This window comes from Salvelinus alpinus, chromosome 17, assembly GCF_045679555.1.
Source record: "Salvelinus alpinus chromosome 17, SLU_Salpinus.1, whole genome shotgun sequence".
Classification (NCBI taxonomy): domain Eukaryota; kingdom Metazoa; phylum Chordata; class Actinopteri; order Salmoniformes; family Salmonidae; genus Salvelinus; species Salvelinus alpinus.
The window spans coordinates 1,462,815-1,468,814 of NC_092102.1; the positions used below are offsets into that span (position 1 = coordinate 1,462,815).

The 6,000-nt window shown below is 43.8% G+C and overlaps 1 protein-coding gene across 1 annotated transcript in view; it reads right to left on the reverse strand.

Moving 5' to 3' along the window:
* The window catches only part of LOC139541937 (SH3 and multiple ankyrin repeat domains protein 1-like), a 60,775-nt gene extending 55,177 nt beyond the window's left edge, over positions 1-5,598 (reverse strand). Inside the window, exon 1 of the mRNA XM_071346851.1 lies at positions 5,056-5,598. The gene's annotated coding sequence lies outside the window, so the exon portion shown is untranslated. The remainder of the gene's footprint in view (positions 1-5,055) is intronic.
* Positions 5,599-6,000: the final 402 nt, after the last annotated feature.

Consider the following 6,000-nt stretch of genomic DNA (forward strand, 5'->3'; position numbering starts at 1 on the left):
GGCAGCCCCCCGCACCTCTCTGATTCAGAGGGGTTGGGTTAAACGCAGAAGAGACATTTCAGTTGAATGCATTCAGTACAACTGACGAGGTATCCCCCTTTCCTTTCCCTAAACTTTAATGATTTAAACCAGATCTAAAGCCAGTATAAAATACAAATATATACTTTGTACACATAAAGAAAATGAATTACGGGTCAACATCTAAATATTGCTCCCTGCGTTGATCAAAGTTATCTGACAGTTCTAATCAAGCCTGCCTCTTTGCGAACGAGTGGAACCATGAACCGTGGTTTGTTCGCTATGTTCGCCGGCGTCCTCCGGATTTACCTCCCAGATTTGCCTTTTTAGTATCACATTCACCACTCTCTCAAGCGGCTAACTCCGCCCTCTTGCGGCACAGCCCCAGGGCCTGATCATGGCCGTTACTACATATGAGGACACAGAGGTCTGGACCTCTGTAAAAAAAATTGGAACATTAGGAACACCTGGTCTTTCCATGAAATAGACTGACCAGGCAAATCCAGGGGAAAGCTATGATCCCTTATTGATGTCACTTCAATCAGTGTAGATGAAGGGGAGGAGACAGGTTAAAGAAGGATTTATACGCCTTGAGACAATTGAGACATGGATTGTGTACGTGTGCCGTTCGGAGAGTGAATGGGCAAGACAAGTGCCTTGGAACAGGGTATGGTAGTAGGTGGCAGGCGCACCGGTTCGAGTGTGTCAAGAACTCCAATACTGCTGAGGTTTTCTTCCCATGCTCCTCAGTTTCCGGGTTTGTATCAAGAATGGTCCACCACCCAAAGGATTGCAGTAACATCGAAGGGCTCTGGATAGTATTACTTAGCCAGTTATAAGGAGGAAGTTAGAAGCTAACGTTAAACCTCAGCAGGAGAAGAAAATATGCTACTAAGTTCCGATAATAACCTTGTTTTTACAGAGAGTGGGCTACTGAGAGTCTGAGACGGACAGTGACGTGGCGCTCAGCGGTGAGGCTGAGGCAGGTTTGCATTGGCATGCAGGAGGAAGCAGAGCAGAGCGAGAGAGAAAGCAAGCAGAGGGAGAGGTGAGTACAGCGGTTGCCAAACTTGGGGTCGGGTCCCATTCGAAAATCTGTACTAATCTTAACAAACAAGTTAGGAACTAAAAAAATCTAAATGCAAACAATACAGCTCTAAAAATGTAACACGTTTTTGTTTCGTCGCTGATGCTACATGTCAGTGTGAATCATTTCTCATATTTCCCCACTTTCAGGGGCATAATATTACTATTGTATAGCTAATAGGCTATGTGTTTGTAGAACGACTGAGGTGAATGAACCTACAGCAGCCGAGGTGATAATGGCTGAGGTCATCTTTGCTTATTTTTGCTGTTCTCCAAATTGCATTTAAAAGTTTGTTAATTGTACAGAAATGTAAAGGAGTTGAACTCTCAAAGCTCCTTCTGGAACTCACTAAGACTCAAACCCCGGTTACCGTCCTGCTCAGATAGCAGAGAAACACAGCATAAACCATGGCAAAATGTGTAGGGAATTAGCATTAAAACTGCAAATATTCTCTCAGGCCAATGGCAAAATGTGTAGAATTGTGTAGAATTACAGGAAATTAGCTTAAAAATATATATTTCAAAAACATCTGCGGCCAAGAGGAGGGCCTTTAAAAATGTTGGTTGGAGACTGTGCCAATGGCCAAGCCCACCACCTCACGCTAACTTTGCCACCACTGTTGAAAAAAAGAATAGGGGGGACACTTCTGTATTTATTGACTATGAGGCACTTGTTCGATACATGGAGTATAGGCCACCAATGATTGCTTTTCATCTGGCTCTGTGTTGGACTAGTTTTTAAAAGGCTGTTACTACAGTGGAATCATTAGCTAGGAATCGTGGTGTTTTAGCCGAAGGGGAACAAGATTACTAGAGTATAATACTCTAGTATCATTAAACCTACATTATGGCTTTGTTATTGGAATATAACAGCATTTTCAACTGATATTGTATGAGTGGGTTTTTGAATAAAATACATTTTTCAGAGTGCTTTATTATGATGGTTATGTAGCACTTGACCAGCTCTTAGCTTTGTCCTCTAGTCTACATCTTTACTCTAGGGGCTGTCCTACGTAATATGAAAGCATTGCTGAGTCAGGTGGAACAGCTATTTTGTTGTGTTCCACCTTTCTAATGAGTGTCGTTCTGGGAGGCTGTTATGCTCGCTACAGTAAGCAACAATCGAAAGCTCATTAAACATTTGTATCTAAGGATAGCTTTTCTTTTCTTTTTTTTATATAAAAAAGTATTTCTCAAGGCCTTTAATTGATGGCACTTAACCAACAGAGCATATAGGACGTTTAACTTGAGTCATCATAAGTGTTTCACTCTAATAATGTGTTTCTCTAGTTATGTACACAACTACTATGTGTGTGTGTGTGTGTGTGTGTGTGTGTGTGTGTGTGTGTGTGTGTGTGTGTGTGTGTGTGTGTGTGTGTGTGTGTGTGTGTGTGTGTGTGTGTGTGTGTGTGTGTGTGTGTGTCCCATCTGCTGCAGCCCAGTTATGGTTTCCACATGGGAGCGAATTAAGCTATATTGTATTGTAAATGCTGCATCTTATTCTGCAGTAGGTTGCAATTCGCCCTCTTTATTCCTTGTAGGAGAATCGCTGCCACAAAACCATTCTCAACATGTCTCCCTCTTGTCTTCCACACTCTCCATACTAAACCCTGGAGAGATACTGCAGCAAACACCAGAGTTAAATCTGCTACACAGTGACCTCTCCATTCCTCTCCTTTATTCAGAGACGATAGTAGGGCTACAAAGGGAAATCTCCCAGTTCTGTTGAGTAGAAAAGCACCCAATGAACCTCCAAGCATCGTGGCTTACATTAATGCTTTCTTTCATTGTCATGCTTTACATGAATCCTATTGTCTTTGAACACGCACACAGTATTTATGTTCATTTGATCTCATTACGGGTTTGATAATGTCATGTCACTGTCTTTGTTGCATTCAAGTTCACGTTGATAAATTGTTCTGTGTTTGTAAGGAACTCATTCATCTTGGTGTAACCATTCTCCTCCAAACGGCATTTTTTTTGTGTTCTGTAAATTAATTCCCCGGGGGTCCAGTTCTTCCATAGAAAAATATGCTATTCGCGTCAATAGCAAGACTGCTAGTTGTGCAATATAACATGTACCGGGAATAATGTTCACTGTAAGTCTAGAGGGAGGCAGGCACAGCCAATTACTTTCCGTATCTATAAGATCAAAGTCTTCTGCTCAGCTCACGAGCATGTCTGACACCATTGATGCATAGCACATCTTCTATCATATAATAACCCGTGCCACTCGCATATGACTTGACTTCATTCAGTGGTGCTGTCTGGAGACAGCTTATAGCATAGTAAGAACTCGAGTTAGAAATAAAACTCAACTTTGTTGACAAGCGTCAGAACAGGAAGTGTGTGAAATCGGGTGTTGAGCTCCGCGATTGTTCTCCTCACCTTTCAATTTCCTCACTCTGAACTCTGTGCCTGGCGACTCACGTGAATGTAACTCCACTGCTCTATCGATCGCTCCATACATTCAGTCGGAAACTGCCGCCCTAGAAGTCATTTGTGCTGACGTCAAAATCAGGGGCGTGGTACAAAAAAAAAAGTTGACTGCGATGGGATTGTCTCTAGCCAATTGGATTAAGCGAAGCCAATGATGGCTCTGGCGCCGGCTCCGGCCCTACACGTCGGTATCTGGGACCAATCCGAACGGTAAGAATATGTTCACATTCTACAAGACGTCAGGGGAAGAAAGCAAACCCGGACACTGAGAAGAAACGCTAGTGGGCGTGGCATTTGGCCGGAGCGATGTGGATAGGTAGTCAGGCTACTGAACTCACCCAGCAGGATGCAACACATTTTATAACTTTGTTACATAATAGTTCATACACCCGTGGAATCAACAGGGGCAGCTTTGCAGATTGCCTTCCCGAAATGTGTATGCACTCACTCCCCCCCCCCCACCCACCCTCTCTCTATTGCTCTGTAAGAAGTAGGTGGCGCATGCAACATGGTCTGACTATGGTACTGCATGCGATTTAAAAAAACCATAGCCCTAATATTGTTGTAATCACGCTTCAATGTGTCCTCAGGTGATAAAGCCCCTTTCAGAATAAACTTCTGACAATCCTTGCCCATTCGTCCGACTCTACCTTGTGGTGACTCGTTCTCCGTTTGTTCACGCTCGACGTTCACGCGTATCGAGCAAATATTCACAGAAACACAACTCAATTCAAGTTGTCGACACCGTAAGCGTCTTCTATTGACTACTTCAGGGGTTGAACTAGATTAGCTAACAACTGCACAAGGTTTTGGCTACATACTGGTACAATAATTTCATGGAAATCACATGGAAACAGGGTATAGAAGGCACAATTTATCCATGACAAATCTGTTCTATCATCTATTTCGTGAGTAATACCAATCTACTCTTAAGTGATATGCCCAATTACACGAGTGTTGGCTTTGAAGAAGCCTCTGTGATCATGTCATCCCTGTACGGTCCCACTTTGCACCTATCCCACTCCCTATCCACATAAAACATGTGAATTAGACCTCTTCACCATCACTCTGTAATACACGCCCCTCTGCTCTCTACAGCACAGATACCTGCGCTGTTCTCTCTCACTTTCTTCTCCGAAGAACACTGCGCCTTTCCAGCTCACATCCCCTCTCTGTTTGAAACATGCATCGCTGGGACTACTGGGACTGATTTGATTTGATTGCTGAGACGACACCTCTCGTGTATATCCAAGCTTGCTTCTAAATGTTATCTTATCTTTGTCTTTTTGCACGGTGGGTCTCTGTCACCAATCGATCGCCCCTTTCCTATTGATTACTGTGCCTTTGACTTTCAGACACCTTTTCTGTCACTTATCTCGGTCGGTCCCCAATCACCAAAACCTTCTCTCCATTCAGTTACTCTTCTGAGTTAACTACTAACGTTACTCTATTAAACATTCTTCAAAACAGTACATCAGTATGTAACAAACAAAAAAACGAAAGAATAAATACCTTTTACAGTGTTGTTTGGACTGCGCTCCGTTACTTTGTATCCGCAGTGACCTCCTTCATACAACCACAAAGAGAGCAAGGAGGACCAGATTGGAGATGAGTAAAGATCCAGAAGGAAAAATAAGGAAAGAGAAAAAAAAGAAAACATGTTTTTTTCTCCTTTCAAAATTACATTTTCAGCTCTTCCCACTCTACAAATGGGTATCAATGGGACCCAGAGCAACTGCACTGAGCAGCAGTCTCTTCTTCGAGGGGGGTCTGACAACCTCTCTCTCTCTCAGACACACACCCTTTCACCTACCCTACCCCCTCAATAGCTCTATCTCTCCCTCGCACACACACACACACACTCTCCCTCGCCACTGTGGCTCATTCAAACAGCCCTGCTGTTTCTCTCTACAGCTGGTAGGTTGATCTCACTCCCTCACTCTCCTCCCTTTCTCTTTATGTTCCACTTACTTACTCTAGCTACTCCTGTTACTCTCTATTCTGTCTTTCTATCCCACTCCCTCTCACTCACATACGCTCTCATATTCCCTCGTCCCCCAATATTCAACCTCCCTCTTAACACGCTCTCCCTCTCCTTGTCGCTTGCCATTCTCCCTCCCTGCCTCCACCCTTCTCTCACACACATTCTTCTCTCATGATATTATGCCACCCTTCTCCCCTCCTGTGGTCTATCTACCACTGACACTGTCTAACACTGACAGCAGCCAGATTCAGGTCATCTCTCTCCTGGTCTCTTTGATGTTCAGTGGGGATCAAAATCACAGCCTCCAAGACTCTCTCCATTGACCAAATTCAAAGGTTATTCTCTCTCACCCTCTCTCATCACATTGGTGGGGAATCGGAAGCTTCAAGTGATCACCGCAGCGCAAGGTGTTGGGAGAGGCACACTGTCGTAATTGACGTCCACGTCCCAATGGGACAGGGTTTATGGAGCTA